The sequence below is a fragment of the Diabrotica undecimpunctata genome, chromosome 4 (genome assembly GCF_040954645.1).
Source record: "Diabrotica undecimpunctata isolate CICGRU chromosome 4, icDiaUnde3, whole genome shotgun sequence".
NCBI classification, from domain to species: domain Eukaryota; kingdom Metazoa; phylum Arthropoda; class Insecta; order Coleoptera; family Chrysomelidae; genus Diabrotica; species Diabrotica undecimpunctata.
The window spans coordinates 113,303,405-113,329,153 of NC_092806.1; the positions used below are offsets into that span (position 1 = coordinate 113,303,405).

The 25,749-nt window shown below is 32.2% G+C and overlaps 1 protein-coding gene across 3 annotated transcripts in view; it reads left to right on the top strand.

Annotated features, from left to right (window-relative positions):
- The window catches only part of tsl (membrane-attack complex domain containing protein torso-like), a 219,484-nt gene that overhangs the window by 51,845 nt on the left and 141,890 nt on the right, over positions 1-25,749 (top strand). The window contains exon 1 of one of the 3 annotated variants that reach the window (XM_072530024.1): positions 15,037-15,213. The exons of the other annotated variants lie outside the window; for them this stretch is intronic. The gene's annotated coding sequence lies outside the window, so the exon portion shown is untranslated. Of the gene's footprint in view, positions 1-15,036; positions 15,214-25,749 lie in introns of those variants that run through there. 3 annotated transcript variants of the gene reach the window in all.

Below are 25,749 nucleotides of genomic sequence, written 5' to 3' on the forward strand. Positions count from 1 at the left end.
TTTGTCTTAGTTTATCTTAAATGGTCTTAAAATTACCCGAGGAATCTTCGGTCTTCGTTTGTCATTAGAGTTTCTGGACACTGGAAGCCTTTAAGCATCATCTCTTTGGTTTAGACCGCTCGGATTTTTTTTCATTTTCTATTGATTCTTCGATTTCGCGTTTTCTTTTAATTACAATGTTATCTAGCATCGCAGTTTGGTTCAGGTTTATTGTATGTCCTGTGTTTGACGACGTTTTTCTCTCCTTTCGATGGCATTTCGACGTCCATCTCGTCTAACATCGATTCTTCGGTTAGTCTGTCCGATGTACGATTTGTCACAGTCCCCACATTGAATCTCGTATACTCCTTGATTTTCTAACGATATTTTTGTTTTGACGTATGGTAAATTAGTTAACATTTTTCTGTCATTATTAAAAAATGCGACTCTTTAACCGGAACATTTGTTAGTTAGCCTCGATGTGGTCTCACTTTTCACAAATGTTCCTATAGATGAATTATTAGAAATTTTACGCAGAAAGTATGCAATCCTACAGGATTCTCTAAATCTAACAGAGCACTGCTTAAATAAAACATATTTCATCTATAAGGAGCAAAAATATAAACAAGTTGAAGGAACACCGCTGGATTCACCACTGTCACCGGTAATATCAAACCTGTTTATGCAAGAAATAGAACAGCGAGCAATAGGAACAGACGAAAACAAACCCAAACTTTGGCTTAGATACCTGGATGATACTTTTATAATCTGGTTACATGGAGAAGAAAAAAAACTGAAGGTATTTTTAAAACACATCAATAATATCCATCATAAAATCCAGTTTACTGTGAAACTGGAAGAAAACGAATAACTACAATTTTTAGATGTGTTAATAATAAAGAAGGAAGACGGGCACATAGGACACACAGTATACCGAAAACCCACACATACCGACAGATATCTACATGCCGATTTACATCACCATTCTGCACAATTGCATTCAGTCATTAAACCCCTGATGACACCATCCGAAAAAAATAAAAAAATGCATAATGTGAAAACAGTGCTAAGAAAAAAATTATTAAGGACCCAACTATGGCCCATTGGAATTAAGGACCCAATACTAACAACACTAGGTCATGTTCTTGGTAAAATTTTATGAGACGATCAACTCTACCGTTGCAAACACCAAGTCTGTATAGTCCTACTATAGATACACATTTACTTCGCCGATTTTGGTGTTGAAATCTCCTTGGATTATCGCTGTGTTTCTAGTCTTTGTAAGTTGTAGTATCTTTTCAAGTTAAGTGTAAATAATCTCTATTTCTTCTTTTTATTAGCAATCGTTTTCCGTAGGTTGTAATCAATTACAACAAAATCATTCTTTTAGACATCGGAATGAAGCCTGTTACTGATATTATTATCATCCGTTCGCTAAGTATACTGGCAACTCCATATAAGTGTGGCTCTGTTTCTCTAATAATAGATTTTTCTTTCATAATATTGCATTCTCCAGAGTTTTTTATCTTATTTCGCTGATATCCAGTATATCGCCATAAGTACAGTCTTCTTCTTTTTGTACCATATCCTTTCAGAATGTTGGTTACCATCATAGCTATCTTAATTTTATTCACTGTCATCCTAATCAGCATCCTTGTATTAATACCATACCAATCTCGCAAGTTCTTCAACCATTAAGTTTTTCTTAGTCCTGGACTGCGTTAGGCTGCTATTTTCCCTTGCATATTATTTTGTAGCAACCTATATTTGGGTCCCCTCAATATTTGTCTGAAGTACTCGTAGCTTTTTTTTCTAGATGCTTTTTATAATATCAGTAGTATTGCTGAGACGTTCTAGTATTGTGAAGTTTCGAATCTTCTCCACCCAAGAAACATTTAAAATTCTTCTACAGCACTACATTTCGAAAGCCTCAAGGCGATTTACATCACTTTTCATCACAGTGCAGGACTAGACACCATAAAGTAAAACCAAGAACACGTAGTGAAGTAGGCGGATCTTAAATGCCAATTTTAGGTGTTTGTTAAATATTATCTTGGACATTTTTCTAAAAGCGGCTATGGCCTGTCCAATTGTGGATCTAATGTCACCGTGACTCTGCGTTACAATTTAACTGATATTCCAGGAAAACAATTTGATCAACTTGCTCAAGTTTGGTACTATCTACATGTGTAGACTGTATTACATATATACTTATTACGAGTATTTTGGTTTTCCGTATGTTCAGATCCAGACCTGCTTCCTTACAGCTCTCAATGACTCTGTTTAGTAATGTTTGCAGATCTTCTTGAGCCGATGCTAAGTGTACTGTGTCGTCCGCATATCGCAAATTATTGATGACTTCACCATTCACAATTATTTTTTCTTGTTTTTCAGAAAGTGCATTTCGAAAATTCTTTCGGAGTAAACGTTAAAAAGGAGAGGCGACAAGAGGCATCCCTGCCGTACTCCTCTTTTAATATTCTGTGTGATTTCAAAACTTCTACTAAAACTGATGTTGTTTGATTCCAATACAAATTTGCAATTATGCGGACGTCTCTGCCAGCCCTTCAAGACTTAGTTCAGTCGGGATGCCGCTTGACCTTGCATGGCGAGTTACCCCAAATTTAATTGTTCTAACCTTTAAGGTTCCAATGTTACTTTAAAATTGCAACTGTATTCCGCCACCGCGTTAGGTTTCATTTTGAATTTGAAAGAAAACCCTTCTTGCTCAATGTCTTCGCCATTTTCAACTTTTCGACAAAAATGGTAAGAACTAAAATTTTTGCAAATACTTGCTTTGCTTTTTTGAAAATTTTTTCATGGGATTAATATTTTTAGAATTAAGGGGGAGAATAGTGACTAAGTATAACTATTGGATTATCTCGTTTATTATTAATGTTTCGACATAAATGTACATAGAAAAAAATGGAGAGAATTATTTTTTATACAATTTTGATCGCTTTCATCTTTTTACTATCATCCGTCGCGGAAAAACGTAAATTTATCCAGCAATTTCGATAACACCGTGTTTCCGGGTGCGTATAGGCTTCTTACATTTCACGCCGCAATTTTGAGGATTTTTGGCGAACACGCAGCGACCTGGAAATATAAATACAACTAATAAAAATACTAAGACACAAATTTAATAATTTCACGTATATGAACAATGATCCCAAAAGAGAAGAACTACTTTTACATTGAACAATATTTGTATAAACCACAAAATTTAGGTACCTGTATAGAAATTATCAAAATTTACAAACCACACCCGTTAAAATGACATCAAGGTAACCATCGATCCAATAAATTAAAACAATTAGTTTTGAACCACTTCATAGTTTTGTAAACATACCGAAAAGAAAAACGGAAAAAATCTATCGATATTAGTCAAGAATTGGCACACTGAATATCATGAATGACCGAAATGAAATCGAAAGTGACACTGACCTACTTGATTGGCCTATAGCTACCAGTATTGGTCTGCTTCTGGTCTAAAGAACAAGAATATAAGTTTGCAGACCTTGAGATTTAATCAAAACAAAGCAAAGAAAGGCGTGGTGGCGTTTTAAACTAGATTGGGTTAAACCTTTCGTTAAATAAAATAAAAATTCTTTTAATTAACTTATAACTGTTCTTTATTGTAGGCTATTACTGTATTATAATGGTATATGCATAAATAATTGTTAATTACTAGTACTAAAGGCAGTTATAAAGGATTTTTAAATAAAACTTGTGATTCATGGTATACAGCCAGCTACAAGAATTTAATTTTCCTTGTGGATCCTACAAATGTGACAAATAACGATTTTTGTTCCTCTTTTTGCTTTATTCAAGTAATGATTATCATTTAAATATTTTCGCGACCAAAAGCACTCTGATTTTTATCAGATTTTTTAGATCAAAATTGAGCTTAGGAAAAATATTTGAATTTTTCAAAGAATTTTTAAGTTATGTACCGTAGAATGGGGTGACTTTAATTCTATGAGGTGACTTTGATAGAACATGAATATTTTGTTTCAAGAACTTAATTTCAGTGCACATGTTGATTAACTGTGTACTACTGTATAACAAGTACACTCTTATAAATGCACTGTTGAAGTTTTTGTTTTAATTTGAAGATTTTAGATTATGTAACTAAATTTAAACATACAGCTCTCACCATACAATTTTAGGGAATTTTGTGTATGTTGCCTTAATTTATGTTTAACTGTCAATATTTTAAAATATTTAACCTAAGTTATTTCCGTGACTACCTCATGAAATTGCATGATTTCTTCTCCGAGGTCACTTATATACATTTTTCGGGTGACTTTGATATTTTATTTTTTTTTATAGTTTTCTTAATGAAACTTCAAACCGTTAATTATTTTAAGGTTTTCATCATTATCGGTATGAAAAGCCAAATGCCGCGAGTTTATAAACGAAAGTTGGGATCAAGAAGCTACAAGAACTTCTCTAACGAAACTCTTGAACATGCTCTGCTTCAAATAGTAAACGGAAATTTGTCTCTTAAAGCCGCTTCAGAAAGATTCAAAATTCCGTATGGTAGTTTATATAATAAATACAAAGGGAAGCATGGGAAGAAACCAGGGGTCCAAACTGCGTTGTCGGCGCTGAAGGAAAAATCAATCGTGTCCTGCATTGTTAAATGTGCCGATTGGGGATTTCCATTATCAACGTTAGATGTACAACTTTTCACTAAGAGTTATTTAGAAAGAACTGGAAGAATTATTTCTAAATTAAAAATGTCCTGGTAACAACTGGGTAACCCATTTTTTAGAGAGGCATAGTCAGTAAATCTCTGAACGACTTATGTCTAACATTACTAGAGCTCGGGCAGGTGGCGCAAAAGAAGCGATAGAATCATATTTCAATAATTTAAGAACAACTTTCTCAAATTGACCTCCATCGCACGTTTTCAATTACGATGAAACCAACGTTAGTGATGATCCGGGGAAAAGAAAATTGCTATATAGAAGAGGGACCAAATACCCTGAGCAAATTACTAATCATAGTAAAGCCGCCACATCAATAATGATGTGCGGTGCTGCTGATGGTACACTACTCCCTCCTTATATAATATATCGCAGCGAATATATGTGGGATGCGTGGACATTAGGGCGTCCACAGGGCTCTCCTTATTGTAGTGGATGTTGCGCAAGAGAAGCTAGATATAACCAAACAAAAAATGAGTGGATGGAGGTAACTTGTTTTACAGACTGGTTTGAAACCATATTATTACCACACTCAAGATGGCTGGAAGGTAAAAAAGTTTTCAGATCATGTATTACAACTGTATGAATTGCACAATATTGAATTTGCGTGCCTTCCCAGTAATTCAACACACCTATGCTAGCCTTTGGATGTATCCTTTTTTAAACCCATGAAAGTTTCTTGGCGAAAGATTTTGACGGAATTTAAATTGCGACATCCACAGATTACTGATGTACCTTAAGATCAATTTCCGTCGTTATTAAAAAAATGCTTGGAAATAATGGATCAGACAATTGCAAAAACTGAGCACAAACGTGGAAACTGTGAAGAAAGTGCAATTAAGAGACTTTTGAAGAATGGGCTCGAGGCTTGTGGCATGATTCCTTTCGATCCAAATAAAGTCCTGAGTAAAATTGCACCAATCAACCATGATGTTGGTTATGTAGAACCTCTGATTAACGACAGCCTCACAGACTATTTGATAAACAAGAAGTCCGAGATAGAAGTTACTAAACGTCGAAGTAAAACTAAACTTAATATCCAACCCGGTAAAAGTGTAAGTCGACATGTAACGGCAGATGACAGCTCCTCCGATAGCGAATTAAAAAGCTATACCAGTGAAAGCGAAAATGAAATTGAAAATGAAGAATGAAGATTCTATGAAGAACCAATCATAATATGAAGATGAGATGAATACAAAACCATCTCTTGCTGAATTAAATGTTGGAACTTATGTGCTTGTAAAAATTATGTCAGGTAAACGAAAATGTATAAATTACGTATATGCCGGAAGGATAAAAGAGAAATTATCTTTTGACGAATACGAACTCATTGGACTTAAATCACTAGATGAAACCCATAAACATTTTAAAGTAGTGGAGACCGACGTTTTAAATGCTCCTTTCGCTGATATCTTAGCAATTCTGAAGACCCCATCGGTTGAAACAAATGAAACAGTAACGAAATGCATATTTCCTGGCAGAGGTGATGTTAAAGAAAAATGACTTATTTTGTTTGCCTTTCATAATATATCTTTTGACTTTTTTACTATTTTATATTGTTTTACTAATTTGCTAAAATGTTTTTTACCTCAATAAAGTATTAGCTACTTCTAGACTCATTTATTATATACTAATTATTGTGTCTGTAGCAGCTATCAAAGTCACCCCCCCCCCCCAATTAAAATTGAAATATCTAAAAACTGGCTTGATCGATTAAAAAATGGTTAACATTGATATTACTACAGCTTTTATGCATCGCCTAAGCTATTTCAAAATGGGGTATTAAGGTGACCTCACATCCATGGGTGACTTTGATATACATTTTTTTATTTTTTTTTTGAGAAAATCTTCAATTTGAAAACAAATATACTATTAATTTAAATTAAATAAACACAAAATGCATCCCAATGGTGACTTTTCCACATTTTTGTGATGACCCATTCAAAAGTTACGCTAGAAAATACGGAAAAAATTAACAAAGTCCCGTTCTACGGTAAGTAATTTTTGGTAAACTTTTAAATAATTACTTTTTGTGTACTAATTCCGTTTTCCGTTTTTCTGTAACATCCTTAAAATTCAAAAAAAAAAAACATTTTTTGGTATTTTCCCACATGTTTTTAGCACAACTGCATGTCAATAAATAACGATTTTTGATACATTTGTTCGTTATTTCTAATAGCGAGATTAGGTTTGCCATTTTCAGATCAGAACATAGTTGAGATATGACAAACCGTCTTTTTTATATTTTTTCCCATGGTTGTAGCACACAACCTTAACTAAATAATATGACTAGATAAGTTTTTTTATAAGATATTTCTTCATCTTACTTGTGCCTTTCGATTTCTCAGTCGGAATTACCATTTTGATATTATCATTTTTTTTACTTATAAATTAAGGAAAGGTAATTGAAATTAACCTTAAAATTAATAGTTTAATACGCTTAAGTATTTAAACAAAAGTGGTACAGTAGGCAGTACTGTAGACTAGCAGATGCTTGATACTATGTTTTCTGTATCTTTAAATTTTTAATTTAAAGATACAGAAAACCAAGATGCCAAACGTTAAAACGTTTAAGAGAAATAGAACAGATTAGTGCGCGTGAATTAGAGTTAGAATAATTAGTTATTAACGCCACAAATTGTCGCATTGCTTCTGTAGTGAACATTTTCCAAGTTAACACGCTCCTTTTCTAACTTGGCTGCATCATATTGAAGACGACCAATAGTCAGAAATACGTATATACGGTTGCCTTCCATCGATATACTATTTTGTTTTTTGTTTTTCTGTTTTGCTAGATATTCCATTTTATTTTACTTTCATTATTCACTTGCACTAATCTTTTCTATTTGTTTTAAACATTTTTAACGTTCTCATTCCTTTGCCCAGGTAGCTGTAGCTTCCTCCGTGATTATTGTTAGTTCTTGCCCTGGAAACCATCAGAGTCTTCTAACTCTAATGCCACAAACTGGTCGCATTGCTCCTGTAGTGATCCTTTCCCAAGTTAACATGCTCCTGGCTGATACGGTTGCCTTCCATCGATATACTATTTTGTTTTTTGTTTTCCTATTTTACGAGACATGCCATTACATTTTACTTATATATACAGGGTGGTCCTTAAGTAATTGTACAAACGAAAACCGTAAATTCTACACTTTAAAATATTACGATTTAAGCCAACTTGCTTTAATAAAATGTTGATATAAGAAAGATAGAGGGTGTTAAAGTGGAAATTTAAAATTTTATTTTTCGCTATAACTTTTACGTTTGTAAATATTTTTGGACAAAAATTTATAATTGGATGCTTTAAAGTGGGATAAATTATAATTTTATACAAACTTTAATGTAGCTGGTAGAGGGCGCCACATATGCCACATGTGTGACATAGATTTGCGCTTAACTTTTTTGCTCTTAAAGTTAGCTCTATTTGTGTTAAAAAATAATAAAGATACATTATTTTACAAGGAAAAGGTATACTTGTTGATAACCTCAAAATTTAACCGTTTTCGAGATATTCGCATTTTATAAGTCAGCTGCATAATAATTCTTAGTTGTAATATTTGTGCGGTGAAGCACTGAATACCTGTAGATAAGCATAATTCACAGTTTATTCTTATTACAACAACTCAAAGATGATAATGTAACATTACAAAATTTTTGTTATGGCTGCTAAATGTCTTATTGAAGAAAATATTCTTCATCTTCTTCTTTAGGTGCCGTGTCCGTATTCAGACGTTGGCCGTCATCATGTTTACAATTTCCCTTTTCTATCGCTTCTTAAGTTTCTATACCTACTGGAGTTGTATTACTTTTTCCCTATTGCAAAATGCTGAAAACACAAAATATGTGGTTTATGTAAGATGGTACACCACCACAGTCTAGAGAGAAGGCAGTGAGAACATACTTAAATATAACTGTTCTGAACGTTGGAATGATCGTGGCACTTATATTCCTTTGCAATGTGGTGAGATATTGATATAATTATTTAATTTATAAAAAATTCCAAAAGAATACTTATCATTCATTAAGTAAATTATTTAACTATTTTTATAAGGACAATTAGAAACTAAAGCCAGAGATTTAATAACATATATGTGTCTTGTTTCATAATACTTTTTCTACCAATCTAACCTTAAAGACTCAGCATTTTTACAAAAACATCATCGTTGGCCTAATAACCGATACTGTTATAAATATAGTAAACACACAGGTAATTTAGTTCAGCATAATATTAGTTCGTTAGTTAATCATAACAGACCATTTGTTCGAGATGTAATTATAGTTACTCGTAAGCTGTAACGTAATCATATAAATAAGTAATGACATCGATAGGTTATTCCGTGTTTATATAAGTAACCCATGAATCAAATACATCACAGTTTAACACATTATTTAACCTCTGCCACAAATAAGATGTAGTTCCATAATATATCATAAGGTTTGGATATGTATCCAAAAGAATATATTCATCCATTATAGATTATAGCCACCACGTAGCCCAGAATTTAATCCGCTTGATTTTGGTGTATGGGGCGTATTAAAACAACGTGTCTATAAGAATCCCATAAACATTCTCAACCAACTATGGGAAGAAATAAATACTGCAGCAGTTTCTTTAGAACCAATGATGCTATTTAACATGAGATGATCTTTTATGTAATATATTGACAAATGAATTAAAGAAAATGGTGGACATATGGAACACTTACTTTGACAAAAAGTTATGTTATTTAGTTTAACTATTTCTTAATTTGGTTTGTAAACAAAAGGTTTTGATTATGACTTTAATTTAACATAAAACGTAAAATTTTTGATGTAAAATCCTATTATTCTGTTTTTGTCAAATCCTATTATTAATTATTATCCTGCTGATATTTATTTATTTTATTTAATATTTCGTTAACTATTAACTTTAGTTAAAGGTATTTTATACCAAATTTAGATTTATTAATGTTTTTGTCTATTTTTCCTTCGTTGCCTGGAGTAATTGCCTTAAATCAGAATTATGCAGCTGATTTGTAAAATGCGATTATCACGAAAACTGTCAAGTTCTAAGTTATTAAGAAGTATACCTTTTTTTTGTTGAAATAATGTATCTTTAAGATTTTTTATCAAAAATACAGGTAACTCAAACAGCAAAAAAGTTAAGTGCAAATTTATGCCACATATGTGGCATATGTGGCGCCCTCTATCAGCTACATCAAAGTGTGCATCAAATTATAATTTCTCATATTTAAAAGTACCCAGTTGTAAATTTTTATGCATAAATCTTTACAAACATGAAAGTTATAGCGAAAATAGAATTTTATATTTGCACTTTAACACCCTGTATCTTTCTTAATATCAACATTTTATTAAAGCAATTTGGCTTAAATCGTAATATTTTAAAGTGTAGAATTTACGGTTTTTATTTGTACAATTACTTAAGGACCACCCTGTATATATATATATATATATATATATATATATATATATATATATATATATATATATATATATATACATATAGGAGGGAGTTGGACAAAACGGGATAGCTAACGTTATTTGACTCATAACTATTTGACTATGCTATTGATATCTACTTCTTCTTAACTGTAACTTCTTCATTGATCACTTTCTATGTTTAAGTATAATTACACCCAAATAGTTTGAGGATAACATCGGAAAAGTCATTTTTTTTTAAATGGCAAAGTATCCCGTTTTGTTCACCTGGTCGGGTAAAACGGGATGGTTTTTGAATGTGAATAAAGACGATATTGAAGTTAAATATATTGACTTAAAAATAAAACATTATTCATATAACATTAATATTAAATAAATTTATAGTTTAAAACCGACAAAAATCGCATGACTATGGCTCACCATCATTCTCTACCCCGGCGCAAGCTTTGTGCTCACACATTACTCAACCATCATCTTCTTTTGATTTAGAATACAGTTCCGAGCAATAGTATGTCTTAGTCTTCATCATTTGAACTACTATCCCTTTTGTTTCTTTCTCTTTTTTCTTTGCTTGGTTTTGAAACATATTTCTTATTTTTTTCTTTGCCTTTTCAATTTTGTTTTTCTTCCAAATTTAGTTTTGATTTCTTAATGGCATTTTACCTATAGAGCTCTCCAGTTCTTCTTTATAAGGCGTTGAGGTTAACAGAGCTGTTTTTCCTCTCCTTTTATCATTAGGGTTAATTTTTCTTTCTGCGTGAGGAAGGGCAACTAGTTCTTTGGGAGTGACTTGAAATTTATTGACAGAGTACGAACAAGAGGGTATCGCATTAGCATAGAACTTGTTACAAGAAAGAGGAGGAGGAGTAGTATAACATTTTTTTTATTTTCAAGCACCTTAGGAGATTTTTGTAGTGTAAAACTATCTGAAGGCATTGTATTTGGAGAATTCTCATTTTCTGCATCACCATCAACTTGGTTTTGTGATAATGGTGGTGTACGAGGTGAAGAGCGCCGATTAGTTTTTAAAACGGGACCCATTATCGGATCGTTCATCGGCGTTTTCTGTGGTTTCCGCTGGTTCAAATATCCAGTATTCAAAAATTTCTGGATTGGGAGGTTGAATGCCAGTCTTTCTAAACTCATTCACAGCGGTTTCATATATGCGCTTCCGAAAAGTTTTCCTATTTGGGAGACTGTGATTGGTCAACCTGGATATTGCTGCATCCACTTGTGAACTTCTGACGTATAATTAGTGCTGAGTGGTGACATATAACTGACGTCTACATGCTGCAATCGATGCGTGGTATGCGGAGGGAAGCATAACATTAAAATACCAATATCTCTAATTTTCTCTATGACGTCAATATTTTTTGTGTGGGTCGTATGTCCCTCTAAAGAAAAAGAATAGGATGTTTTTTGGAGGGTTTTGAAACTCAATAAAATGACTAAATAAATTAGAAAAAATTTCTTTTTTCATCCATTCTGACGAATGATAGAAATCTTTACTGACAGGTGGAGCATCATCTAGCAGCTCAGGTTTTGCTCTGGACCTGGAAAAAATGAAGGTAGGCAGCATAAATACACCAGAAGTACTCATGCAAATTTTGTGTGCGCTGTCATATTTAAATTAACTAGTATGGACCTGTCAAGTAATCCTTAAACAATTAATAATTAAGGCCTAATTGTTAAAAAATGTGTTAAGTACAGAGGAGAAAGTGTTTCTTGTAGAGCATTATTTTCGCTCATACGGAATCGGCCGACGTAATAGTGCAAGTCTGCAATACGTGTGTGATCAATTCACACAACGCAACGGTTTAATGAACGTTCTACAAGTAATGCTCTAACTTTAAAGGTTGTTGAAAAGTTTAGAATTACGGGTAATGTATTTTGCCAAAAGTAAACTCACGGCATCCCAGGACAGTTAACAATAACCATGAACGTGTTTTTGAGCGAATCTTGGAAAATCCGAAAGCCAGCCAGACAAGAACAGCGTTGCATCTTGGCTTAAAACGAACTTCCTTGCAAAGAATCCTTAAAGAGATAAATGCATTTTCGTATGTGATTCAGGTAAATAAACAATTACATCCCAGGGATTATCACAGTAGAGTGGAATATTGTGCCAGAATTCTTGCATTACGGTATGAAAATCCTGAATTTTTGAAAAATGTATGGTTTTCAGACGAAGCACATTTTCATTTGTCAGGCCATGTAAATCGTCGCACAAATCGATTTCTGACCAGATGAAGTTCAAGAAGTTCCTTTACATAGCGCAAAAGTGAGTGTCAGGTGTGCAGTTTCGGGACACGGAATTATTGTTCCATACTTTATCGAAGAAAATGGTAGGCAAGTACACTTATTCAATAGAGGTACATACACATTTTAACACGCTTTATCCCTGATCTACGTCAATTTTGTCGTGCACGTAATTTGGCATTTAGAGACCAATTTTTCCAGCAGGATGGGGCAACTTGCTATACTGCTATCGCAGTTCGTCAATATCTTTAAGGACATTTTCCAAACAAATTCATTTCACGATTTACTGACTTCCCCTATCCTGCACATTCTCCAGACTCATACATTTGGGGCATGGCTAAAACTCCCGTTTTTAAACGGGCACCACAAATTATCAATGAGTTAAAGGATGCCGTTAGAGCCTTCTTCGCGGACTTGAGAGAACCTTTATTCCATAACAGTACGAGAAACCTGGAATATCGGTATGAAGTCTGTCTTGAGAGAGGAGGAGCTCATTTAGAACATGTTATAAAGTGTCAATAATATAAATTTTTTAAAACAATAAAATAATTACAAGTTCACTACTGTTTATTTTGGGCTATACTGTACTTATATGAAACGCGTTTTCACGGCATACAACTTAATGTTACATAGAAGTGGCACCACATGCATATAGTTATACTCAATGCATCCATTTATTTTTAACTTTATTAATATCATTAAAGTTTTAATTGGATCAAGACAAATAAATAGCAAGAACTACAAATGGTATGTAAAATACAAATCTAATTCGTATACGTCGGTATTTTGCACGATGGTTATGACTGTACCAATGGAATAAGAACTGTAGGGCCCTGTTCTTACATATCCGCAATTATTTATTATCTTTGCAATGCAAGGTATAAGTCAAAAGTTATTAGACCAGCAAAAATACTTTTAGACTTACTTATCATATCAGATACTGACCTCGGAGTAAACGAAGATAGTGACAAAGACTAAAACCATTATTTTAATGTGATTTTGAAAATTGTTTCTATTTTGTAATTTTAAAATACCTATTTCGTTATTATTAATAAAAATTGAAAAATATGAAATTAAATATAATTATTTTATTAAGGTAATCCATAAATGATAATATTTAAATGATAATCACCACTCGAATAAAGAGGGGAAACAAAAATCGTTATTTGTCACTTTTAAAATATGTAGATAATCGCCGAAAAATGCAGTTTTTTCGAATTCAGAGTACCTACGTTTAAGTGTGAAAATGGCCAATCATCATCATCCAGCCTCAAGAGTCCACTGCTGAACATAGGCCTCTTCCTCATGTTTCCAACCCCATCTATCTTGCGCCGCTCTCATCCAGTTTTTATCGAGTCTTCTTAAATCGTCAGTCCATCTTGTAGGTGGTCGACCGAAAATGGCCAATATTACTCTGCTATTAGAAAAAATGTATTTTTAAAAGACTGTTTTCGTATTTTTAGCATGTTTTGGTCTAAAAATTGCAAACCTGATCGCTCTATAGAATTAAATAAATATATATCAAAAATCGTTATTTATTGACATACAGTTGAGATTATGTGCTAAAACCAGGGGGAAAACACCAAAAAATGTTTTTTTCGAAATTTTGAGGATTTTCCGGAGTGAAAATTAAAAATCTAACCTCGCCATTCAAAATAAATTATTTAAATAATATTTATTTAAAAGTTTGCTAAAAATAACTACATAACCTAAAACTTTTTTTTAAATTAAAATCTTTTTCCTAAGCTCAGTTTTGATCCATAAAAAGGGTTTTTGGAGATTAAAATGTATGTTCGTCAACTTTTTCAGATTTTTTAAAGTAAAGGATCGCTCAAGAATTTATTTTAAACACTTTTTACGATAAAGGACCCCTGGGGCCACCTAGGGAGCTAAAACTTTGGCCTAAAGGAGTTTTTAAATGAACAGGGTCTGTGGAGAAGTCGAGATAATTTCGAACTCTATAGACTTTTTGGTGATGCATGATGTGAACAAAAAGAACGGGGCGACCAAAACTCAGATATCTGGACGATGTACAGGACGATTTAAGGGAAATTGGAGTGAGGGGGTGGAGAACACAGACACTCGACAGGGAAGAAGGGAAGAATGTTTTAAGTCAGACCAGGGCTCAGGAAGGGCTGTAACGCCAACTGATAATGATGTATGGCCTAGAGAAAACTGGAAGGGAAAACTGGAGAGAGAAAGGGAAGTAGGGCCAATCGATAGACTCACTCAGTAGAAAAACTTCTAAATAAATATTTCGTGAGTGCAGTCAGATAATCACTATACATCTTCTATGATGTAAATCAAGAAGACCGATTTTATCGTTATGGTAAAATGGTTGAAATGACATTCAACATATTATCGTTATGGTGCACGTGTGTAAATTGTATACAAACCAAATAAATATAATTTTTATATTTGGTGTCAATTATACAATTACATATACAATTTTGCTAAAAGAATATTAAATTTAACTAAAATCGTAAACAAAATTCCATAATTGTTACTATATTTTCTTATCAAACCTATTTGCGTTCTAGTACAAACAATATAGTACTATTCCCAAGAGTAATCATTTTCCGATAGGTTTATTTGCATATGCCATCTTCCTACATGTTGTTTAATATCAAGCTGATAGTGTCACTCGCGCTATCATATCGGTTTAATGGTTTGTCGTACTCGAATATTTTGTCATTAAATCCAAATTAAATACGAGCAAAACTAAGGCTTCTTGGAAAACACTGGTTTTACGTGTGTATTAGTGTTATCAAGGTAATTGTGGTATCGACTAGAAGCGAAAAACACTCAGTGGTGTTACTATCAGGTATGTTAATTATGTATCTTGTTGGAAGTGTTAATTTATCGAAAGCATTGGTAGTTTTTTTTATTTTGAAAACATGACATAAATTTCTTTTACAAATAACCATACATTTACACCTATGCTTTTCCGTGTAATACTAACACTTTTCACATACTCAAAAATATCTTTGTCTTCGAGATCTATATAATTTAAAGATCTTTTCAAATTAAAATTCGATTTGTGTTTAGTCAAAAACGCTTGAAATTTTAAAAAATCATTTTGGACTGTTCAATAAAGAATAGCTAAAATATTAACCCTGCAGTGGTTGCGCCTCTTGGTTAAACATTAACAATTTCGCAGTCTGTAAGCAAGGCTGCATGAAAACTACAGGCTGTATGAAACCAGACAGTTTTTTATTCTTCCGATAAATTGTAAACGAAGATATAATTAAGTTTAAATATAATAAGAATATCTAAATTCCGAGAAAAAACAGACAGAACTAAAACTGTGGAAGCAATATTGAATCCAACGTTTTGTGGAAATATATTTACATAATATGGAATTGCGAACGAATCCAAAGCAAAAAAAGAAATAATTTTAAATATCAATATTGACCTATCAGGACTCTTTATACATGATGAATATCCCTTTCTTGCAGCTAGTCCTGATGGTTTAATAGGTGACTCAGGCACAGTCTAAATTAAGTGTTCATATAAAGCAAGATAACTTACGCCTAAAGAAGCAATTGAACAAAAAACAAATTTTACCAACTAATGGACGGTCAATTGTGGACAATGAAACAGTCTGAAATCAAAAAATTAAACTCCTTTGAGATGTGGTGCTACAGGAGAATCCATAGAATATCGTGGACTGAAAAAGTAACTAATATAGAGATGTTATAAAGAATGAAGAAAGAATGTGAAGTCATAAAAACTGTTAAAATTAGAAAGATTCAATATCTGGGCGATACAATGAGGGGCGAGAAGTATGTATTACTTAGATTAATTATGCAAGGGAAGATACAAGGGAAAAGAAACCCAGGACGACGCAAAATATCCTGGCTAAGAAATTTGAGAGAGTGGTTCGGTTGCAGCTCATTAGAATTATTCAGAAGCGCGGCCAATAAAATTAAAATAGCGATGATGATTTCCAACCTCCGATAGGAGAAGGAACCTGAAGAAGAAGGACGGTCAATTGCTTTTAAAAAGAACTGATCCCAATTACTATCAAGTGCAAGTACTAACAGTATTCTCTTTTTATATCGAATAGAGAATACTATTAGTTTGCGGTATGGATCCCAAAAGGTATTTTATTAGAAAATATTGGTAAAGCTATAGAAATGTGGGAAAATATGCTACCAAAATTGGAAGATTTTTATTAAAATTTTTATTTGAAAATGCTTCTAAAGAAACATTACACATAATTCTATATTTATATAGTTACATTTTATCGATTTTAATGATCAAATTCGTATAATATATAATCATAATCTTTTTTTATAATTTTTAATTTTCGGTAAACTTTAATCAACGTTATAATTTAGACAGCCAATTTTTCCGTAAAAAAAGTGACAAAAAAAAAATTATGTATGTACCTTTGTTAACTTGTAAATTTATTAATAGAGAATATTACTCTAGTCTGTTATTCTAATTAGATAACATCACTAAAAAGAAGACCGTCCACATAAGTTTATGGTTTTATTGTGTAGCCCCAAACCTGTCACCTCGGACGTGTACGAACTCATCACTATATAGCCCCTCATAAAATTATTAGACCCTCGGAGATATAGTAAACTGATCACCGGCATCCTTTGGAGATTGGTAAACTCATCACCGCAGATAGGTAAACTCATCACCGGGATTTTTGCCTGGTTTCTAATGCAAAAGATTGCATCTTACCTGTTATGCTTCTCGTTTATGTGATAATTTAATAAATTCAGAAATTATTTTAAGCAAGTTGCTTTAAAATTTAACTGAGATATTAATATGTCTCACGGTGTGGCCTATTAGACGGATCTGCCAATCTAAATGGTTTTGAGATCTAAAAATTTAGTTACATAGGATTTCGATAGTGAACTTTAAAATGAAAATATTTGTCAACATGTGCTATTTTTGTTTATATCGGAGGTAGTCCCCAACTTCGTTATTTGATTTTCATTGCATTTTTAGTAGTAGAGATAATTTGTTAAGCATACATTCGGTCTAAATCTTACCGTGTTGGCGATATTTGACTATCTTAAAAATAATAGACGATTTTGGACAGTTAGTAAATATAAAATATCTAAAAAATAGGAAAAGCTGAAAACTTGAGTGTGCTATTAGTGCATAGAAGTCGAAGTTAAATTTAATTTTTGACACGTGCAAAGCTTTACATTTTATGGCATCATTGGCGGAAATTTTTAAATTTATAGTAATTAGCAATGCATTTATTGTGACAGAATGCATCAAAATGCTTAAGTACAGTTTGCTGTACTTAATCTTTTAATGACTTGTACAAAGATCCCACAACTACAGTGCTTTTAAAAGCAATTTTTTTTACATTTTTTGGTTAGTTTTCGCCATTATTTGTAGGAGTCAGATGAGTTGTCCAATTCATTTTATAAACATTGTGACAACTAACCTCAATTAGTGTAAGATACAAAATAATTTTTATTCTGTAATTTGGACTAATTTTGTTTATTGTAGAACCCTGATGATGCAAATAAAGATTTGCGAAAGCTTGGTAGACAAAAAAGAGAACTTCTTTGTCCTATCTTCGGCTGCACACCCAAATAGTCGTGTTTTGTAGTCTAACTGATCAGCGTTGACTACAAGCGTTTATCGCTTTTTCAATATATATATATATATATATATATATATATATATATATATATATATATATATATATATATATATATATATATATATATATATATATATATATATATAGAAATAAGGAGTCCAATTAAGCCGGTACCAGTTTTATGAAAAAAAATTTAATCTCTAGTTCTGAATGATCTAGAACTTCAATCATCAGAATCAAATATTAGTATTCTTCAGTCATTTAGGCGGTTCGGTAAACAACATGAATTTTATTAAGACTTGAGAATATCCACAATTCATCGTTTTTTGACAAACCGCGTATACAACTAAAAAAAAATTTAATATCTGATCATTGTATTCTAGGTTTTAGATCATTCAAAACTTTTTATGTAGGTAACATAATCATTTCAAATTCATAAAACTAAAAATAAAAAGGTTTCACATATGGTGCCGACTTAGTTGGATACCCTATATATATATATATATATATATATATATATATATATATATATATATATATATATATATATATATATATATATATATATATATATAACAAAATCAGAAATCTCAGAATGTAATAAATATCAGAAAAGGTAATTTACAGCAATAAAGTAATATTATGCCTTACCTACAAGAAACATCTTCTACAGTTAACTGATATTACGCTGATTTTTTTCTGTTGGATCAGGATGATTCGCGAAAACCAGTGCGAAACAACTAAACAATAACGGTATAAAATTTCTACTCACCAGTTGTATGACATTTAGCCTTACACCCTTTCGTCGCACAAGTTCACAAAAGGCAATTCGATTTTTTTAGAGTCTTTCGCAATTGAAATTTGAAATTATTCATAACCATCATTTTTTGTCCGCTTTCGCTCAGAACGTAATCAATTAGCAGTTCACTATCCATGTTGAAGAAACAAGGGCAAATGAAGAGAAATTTTTCTTTTCACATGATTTTACGTAGCCATTAATAGAATTTTGTGGAATCATAAAATAAAAACCAATAAATTGCAGTTGCATTTAAGACATCTGGATTTGGATTATTCTGTGATATTACCAGAAACTAGCCGTTTGCAAGGATTTTATGGTCTATACCTGATTTGGGGTGCAGGTAGGCCAGTGATCAGTTTACCAATCTCCTAGGGTCTATTTTGAAAACCCTACTTTTATGGCGGTGATGAGTTTGTACTATGTACGAGGGTATTTATGGTAGTTAGTGATGAGTTTACGTGTACCCGTCACCTCAGAGGGTGTCCCGGTCGTATAATCGGCTCGAGTAAAAAATGAAAGCATTTTTGATCTGGACTTGAAAAAGATATCAGAAGGACGCTTAGAATATTACTTCATGAATAAATTTTGTTTTCGTAAAGAAAGAAATTTTTGAAACAGACATAGCCCACTGAATTTCACCGTTAGGATTTTTGAGGATTAGTCTCAAAGAAATAACTGCTGTTCAGCACTTCTCTTCAGACATCATACTAAAAATGTAAAAAGCAGTGGTAAAAATTACCAGTACCGCAAAAGAGACCAGACATATGAATTGGACCAAATCCAATATTCAACACAATACGATTAAGCTTATTTGATGCCATGTGGTTTTGTCAAAGTATTAACAGTATATAATATTTTTATCAGCTACAATAATTATAAAATAAACAAAAAGAAAAAGTAATGTCTGGCGCAAAGTAATTGGACGATCTCCTAAACAGTGATAAATATTTATTTATCCAATTAAATCACTAGTATAATTTTTTTCTGGAAATTATGATGTGTCCGTTAAGTTTTCGGAATATTTTAGATTTAAAAATATTATTTGTAGGAAGCATTGGATCAAGTTGCCATTGGAAACCAAAGTTAGTAAAAAACTTAAACGATATAAACAATTTCAGTTTTGACAAATACGGTTCGTTAAGATGTCATACAAACTTAATATTCGTCAAAGTATTTATCGTTTAGTTAGACATGTACCAAAACGCGACATTGTAGAATTTTTAGTGCTCAAAATATTTCTGTGTCAACGATTTACTAGACAATTAAAGAGTGCGAAAATGGTATACCATGCCTTAATTTGCCCAAAAGTGAATGACCAAGAGTTTTCTGAACTTCTGTTCGGGAACAGAGATTAATCCAAAGATATAATATTTCACAAATGACTGTAAGTAGAACAATTTCTAGAAATAATTATTTAAAATAATATAAAAGAAAAAAGCTCCTTAGTACACACCCGCCCAGTTAGAAAAAATTCCTAGATGTTGCCATGCGTTGAGACGTATTCATTTTTCTGGTAAAATTCTCATTATTGATGATGAAAAGTATTTTACTTTATCCAGTTCCGAAATGAAGGGCAACGACGGATTTTATACTCGCAACGTACAAGATGCACCGGACGAAGTTAGGTTTAAGGGAAAGGTGAAATTTGCCGATATAATTTTGGTACGGTGTGCCATCTCAGAAGCTGGTGTTTCACAGCTGTTTGTTGGGCGTGTTTGCGGTGAAGCTCTCAATGCTGACAATTACGTTGGCAGGTGTCTTACAAAGCTTGTTCAATTTGTTAATACTCATCACGCCTATGATGAAATCATATTTTAGTCCGACCTAGCGTCATGCCATTAAGCCAGGAGAACGACAGATTGGTTAACTGCTCAAAATATAAATTTCGTTCTCAAGCGCGACAACCCCCCAAATGTTCCTTAGGCGAGGCTTATAGAAGAGTTTTGGGCTGTTTTGAGTCAAATGGTGTATAGTGAAGATCAGCTAAGGCGAAGAATTTTGCAAAAATTTCGTGAGATCGATTTAGAAACAGTCCAAGGACTTATTGCACATGAAAGACCAAATTTACGTGCCATTGAAGATCACTGTCCTCTTTCTGTTCTATAAAAATACAATATAATTCTATAAATATATATACTTAATTTCCTGTGTTTAGTTAATAAAACAATTTAAAATTAGGAAATACATATTTAGTTCTTCCGAAAACTTTAGGGACATGCGTTATTATCAAGTGTGCGTTGAAGACATGATTTATGATGTCAATTAAGTGATATAATTTACTTACTTGTCAAAATGGTACGCGGAAAGTTTATCTAACTATTTACGAAATTCCACTGTTTTGGCCATAACAAAGCACTTTCTGGGCCTAAAATTGCTCAAAATTTACGTATTCCTCAAGAAACTGTGGTAAATACAATTTCACAATTAAAAAAATCGGAAATTTTGAAAGAAAAGTTAAAACTGGTCGTACCTACATTACTAAATACATAACTAAATATTACTGAATAGACCAGGGCGGATTTGTTCTGAGGTGAATGTAAATCGGATTTTTGCAGAAAAAGTTACATACTAACTTCAGTAATAATAATTAGCTTATTCTTTCTTTCAAATAGATCGTGAGTATTAATTAAAACATTTAAATATTTAAAAATTACTTAAACATCGTTTTACTACCTTTCCTTGCTTATATCTTTAAAACGATTCTTTTTGGAGCAAAGTTGTACTGAAGCAAAATAACGATAATTGAATTTTCTATAAGAAGTGTTAGGTTAAAAATGTGATAATTTATTACCCTTGCTGCAAAATAGCAATAAATACAAAAAGGGGAGAAACAAGCCTTATCTTATTCAATGTTTTGCAACCACTTAGATTGCACTTAGAACCTTTATGATTCGTCTAAAAAATCTTTATAATATATAATTTTGCAATCCATTTTTATTAATTGAAATTTTTAAAACCCTTTACAACAAAAATTAGAACATATAATTACATCGGATTTAAAAAAATTGCTCCCTTTGAAGCCGAAAAAATACATTTTTTACGTCTACCGATTTTGAACTTTAAAATTCAATTTTATTCAACTTAGTTTTTTTGGTATTTTTCAATACCGATCGTTCTTATTATTATAGTATTAAGTATATGTTAAGTATCTTTAAAATATGAAAATTTTTATCGAGAAAGCTACGAAAGAAAAAGGTAATGGTTTAAAGATTATCATCGTATGGTTTATAACTTCGTCGCAAATGCCGGTCAATTTTTACTGGTAGTGTCTCAGGAACAACTAGTAATTTAACTTTTTTGTTTTTCATTTCAAAGAAGCATCTTGCTGAGTCTTTTCCAACCCATTTTCTGAATTTAATTTAAGTTAATACTTACCGAGATATAGAGTCCGCAAAATATTCCGATTTTTATTATATAAAGTGCGTTTATAAAGAAAAATTGTTTTTTTATAAAAAAAAAGTTAAAAATTTTGCAAACTTTTATATGGTCTAGTTTTTGTTCTGCAATATTTTTTAATATTGTTCTGAAGCTATTTTCTTGTAGTATTTTCAAGAAATTACTATTTTAATGGGAATAAGCCACAATTGAACTTTAAAATAAGTTTATTGGCGTTTCAATTTCCACTTCGGCAATCGTTTTAAAATGAATACATTTAGAAGATGCCAAAAATTATCTACATAAACTAGAAATTCTTTGAAAAATTCAAATATTTTTTATGAGATCAACTTTGATTCAAAACATCTGAAAAAATGGTTGTGTTTTTGCGGATGAATATATTTAATTGATAACCACTCGAATAAAGGGGAGAAAGAAACAAAAATCGTTATTTGTCGCATTTAAATGAGGTTACGTGCTTAAAATATGGCAAAAAATATCATAAAAATGGGTGATTTTCGAATTTTGAGGATTTTCAAGAGCGAAAGTAAAAAATTTTAATTATTTAAAAGAGCGAAAAAAAATTCAAAAAAAACAATAATCTAGAAGTTTGCTAATAATTACTTACATAACCTAATTTTTTTTTGAAAAATTCAAATATTTTCCTAAGCTTAATATTGATCCAAAAAATCTGAAAAAAAATCAAAAGGTTTTTGGGCGTTAAAATGTCTGTTCGAGAATTTTTTCAGATTTTTTAAATCCAAGAATCGCTCAGAAATTTTTTTTCGAAAAAATCCCATTTTGTGCAATAGGGGACCTAGGGGCCAACTAAAGAGATCAAAATTTTGCTAAAGGGGTTTCTAAATCTGGAATTTCAAGTGCCCCACCCCAATAAAAACCCAACCGAGTGCAGATTTAGCATCTTATCCAGCTATAGCCTTTAAACGCTGACAATTAATAGTTTTTTTATTACACGAATGGTCGCGTCAAGTTTCCCACGCTTCTTCACATTGTTAAGTGAAGGAAAAACGGATCTGTCACACCTTGCGCGTGTACTGACGTGTTTAAAATTGCTTCGCTCTATTTAGATGTAGCTCTATCTAGATGTAAGTTTCTATCTCATAGTTTCAGTTTATAAACATGGTTTCTTCCTTTCCATTGTTTTTATTTCAAAACCACGCAGTCACTGCCACTGTTGAGCTAATCTTAATGAATACGGATCTCCCGTATTTCCTTTTAGTAGGGCAATTATCGGGTAATTGGATTTTTTTAGTATAGCATGTATCATACTTGGAATAAGTGAAATGAGATGACCAGGGTCTGACAAAGTAACTATAGACTATCATATTGTATACTATTTAGGAGGAGACAGTTCAAAACTCAAAAATGGTATAGCAATAATTGTAACGAAAAAAAACAGATAAAGCTGTAAAAGGCGTCATCCTATTCTCAGTTAGGATACTAATGTTACAAATACAAACAAAAACAGTAAATGTGAATATATTACAAACATATTCACCCACACATATCTATGAAGAAGAAGAAATTGAAAAATTCTATCTTGATTTAGAAAAAGTATTTGCATTTCCAAAGAAACACGAGAATATTGTCATGGGAAATTTTAATGGAAGATTGACGAAGGAGTAGAGGAAAGTATAGTGTGGGAATATGACATGAAAAAAAAGATAACCAAATAGACTTCATATGTATAAATAAAAGACAGAAAGTCAGTATTAGCAGTCAAAACATATCCAAATAAAGATTCACCAACAGATCACAATATTCTAGTACGAAAAATAAGACTGAGATTGAAAGCAAAGATAAAGGTACTGAGGAAAACTGGACGAGAATTAAAGATATATTAAAAGACCGCTTAAGAAATAAAAGTAAGTGCAGTAAAAACAAGAAGAAAACAAGGTGGATGTGATGACAAAAGAAATATTGAGACTAATGGATCAAAGAAGAGAAATCAAGATAAAAACGGATACAAGAGGATCCACGCAATAATCATTCAGAACACATTCGAAAACACAATTACATAGTAAATAATGTATTGAAATAAAACAATATAAAAAGAAACACGAGACATTTTATTTGCATAAAACATTAAAAGAGATCGCCGGAATCAAACCGAAACAACTATCCCAAAGTTAGAAGACAAAAACCGACACAGAATATTAGATATCAATGAACAGTTAAAATAATGGAAAAACTACATTTCTAAATTATTTGAAGATGAAAGAGTAGAACACTATACACCGATTGCTCTAACAGGTCTATCTACAAAAGTAAGTGAGGTTACGTGGACAATAAGTCTGATGAGCCACATTTTGAAGATGTTTCTGCGAGTAATACGTAGCAGAATATACAGGATATTAGAGGAGAGAAATAGCAATACTCAATTCGAATTTAGAAGTGACTTAGGTATGAGAGAAGCCTTGTTTAGTATCCAGGTTCTGATCCAGAGATGCAGAGATATAAATCAAAATGTATACATCTGTGCAATCGATTTTAAAAAAGTTTTTGACGAGGTTTGACATACCAAAATGATAGAAATATTGAAAACAGCTGGATTGGACGATAAACATTTTCGAATAATTACAAATCTTTTCTGGTATCAGTGGCAAAAATAAAAGTTGTACAAGAACCATTGGACGAAATAGATATAAAAAGAGGAGCGAGACAAGGCTGCATCATATTGCCTTTACCCTTTAACTTGTATTCGGAAGAAATATTTAAGGAAGCCATAATAGAGAAAAGAGAAGGTATTATTGTTAATGGTGTAACCGTAAGCAATATTAGATATGCCGACGATACATTGGTGCTGGCTAATTGCGGACAAGACCTTCAAAATCTAATGAACATGATAAAAAAACACAACGTTAAGAAAACTAAATATATGGTAGTTAGCAAACAAAAAGTCGGAGATGCCGTACTGGATGGAGTAGAGAAACTCGTGTAGCTCGGTAGTAATATCAATTTCAGCTGAGATCCAACTGTACCAATTAAAAGCTGCATAGAACAAGCCCAAGCCACTTTTGTAAAAATGAGAAACGTACTTTGCAGCCAAGATCTTAATATTGACCTTCGCGTTCGAACGGCATATTGCTATATTTTTCCAGTGCTAGTGTATGCAATGGAAGCGTGGGCCCTAAGTGAGGCGATACTTAAACGTTTGCAAGCCTTTGAGATGTGGTTTTATAAACGACTACTACGAATAAGCTGGGCCGACATAATTAGAAATGAGGAGGTTCTTAGACGCCTGAACCAAACTACACAACTGGTCAATATAATAAAGAGGCTCAAGCTGGAATACTTTAGTCATATTATGAGACACCCTAAAAAATATGAACTCTTACATCTGATAATTTATGAAAATATTCGAGGTAAACGTGGTCTTGGTAGAAAAAGAATATCATGGCTGAAAAATCTAAGTCAATGGTATGGAAAATCGACTACAACATTATTTAGAGCTGCTATCAATTTGGTCACGATAGCGAATATGGTGGCCAATATGATATCCAACGATCGATAACGGTCATGGAACTAGAAGAATAAGATGTAGCATAAAAATAATATGCCTGCTGAAATTGGTCTTGATACAT